Consider the following 1670-nt stretch of genomic DNA (forward strand, 5'->3'; position numbering starts at 1 on the left):
TATGATTTATCTCGAATAGGAAAATATTTTGGAAGATGTGGCGGCACAGATTTAACAATCGCAATCAACATGTATACAAGGTTACATCGTAAATGCTATTAGGTATTATCAAGACTACATAATAGGGATTATGTACTCTCTATTATGTAGTCTTGGTATTATGCAATGCCTGTAAGTTACTCCTGTTGCATTTCTCTTTCTCGTAAAAAAATGTCTCAACTAATAAATCCAAAAGCAATTCTCTTGCCTCCAGATATTCTCCGTCGGTGAAGGCAAGGCATTATCAATGCCACGTTCCCATCTCTTTCTTAAGTAAGTCGGAGCTATATTCACCAACATTTTATGATAGGTTGTCTGTATAAAGTTATAAACATTCCGATTAACTGTTGCTTTTGAATTAATTGCTTATGCCTTTACGATGTAACCTTGTTTACATGTTGATTGCGATTGTTAAATATGTGCCACCACATCGTCCGAAATATTTTCTAATCAACTCGCAAACGAGGCAAACATTACACGAATTCAATTTTCACTCACCGATGTTATCTCCACGTTCGTAAACCTCGAATTCGAAATCTTGCGGTCGTGCGGCAAGCATGCGGGCAGAAATCAACCCTGACGGCCCGGCTCCAATCACAGCCACTCGTAATGGTGCCATACTAGATGTTTAACCTGTGTTTATAAAGAGGCTAATGTAAGTTATTGTCATGTCAAAGTGTATATAAAAAGTTCATTGGCATACTTGACTTAAGTATAACTGGGTGCGATGTGGGTGTAATGTCTAATCTATGTCACTTGCACATGAATAATAGTGGTAATTAACATTTCCTGAATCCATTCACCTGCGTGATACAGGAACTGGCATTGATACTGGTGGCTACACTACAGGAACTGGCATTGATACTGGTGGCTACACTACAGGAATTGTCCCACCTGGTTGGGTACGCAGCAAACGCGAGCAGCGACCTGGTCTGAAGCTATTATTCAATATTGTATATATTGTTCTCAGGTCTGGAGCGGCGTTGGAAACCATTTCTTCACTAATAATGGACACTAATCTTGGTATACGATAGGTAAACATAAGAATTGAAATGCTCCTAAATGATGACTGTTTTAGGGTTCGTTCACATATTTGCCGGTATTGACTCTGGATCGAGAGAGGAAGGCATAGTGGTGATTACCCCGTCCCTGGACCCTGCAATGGATATGCGCCGTAAATCCAATGTAGTTCCCGTAGATCCCGCCGTAGTTTCTTATAACGAGTCGAGCTTTTACACTCTAACTAGTTAGCATATGTAGGTTAGGCCGTGGTGAAGGGCCCACCCTAAGCAAAATCATAATGAGTTGTATTTCATAGATAGACCCAGGATAACATTGTTCCACAGAAGCATGTCCGATCATAGCACCATACCTGACGTCATCACGATTATAGGTTGCAACAGGCCATTTTGTTGCTGAGAGAGAGAGCTAGGGAGACAAATAAAAAACTTAGAAACGGTGCTTTGCCCCACGGATGGAGCAATAGCAGCGATAGCAGTAGCAGTAGCAGTAGCAGTAGCAGTAGCACTAGCAGTAGCAGTAGCGTCAGTAGCAGTAGTAGTAGTAGCAGTAGCAGTAGCAGTAGCAGTATATAGTAGTAGTAGTAGTAGTAGTAGTAGTAGTAGTAGTAG

This window comes from Priapulus caudatus, unplaced genomic scaffold, assembly GCF_000485595.1.
Source record: "Priapulus caudatus unplaced genomic scaffold, Priapulus_caudatus-5.0.1 Scaffold632, whole genome shotgun sequence".
NCBI classification, from domain to species: Eukaryota; Metazoa; Priapulida; class Priapulimorpha; order Priapulimorphida; family Priapulidae; genus Priapulus; species Priapulus caudatus.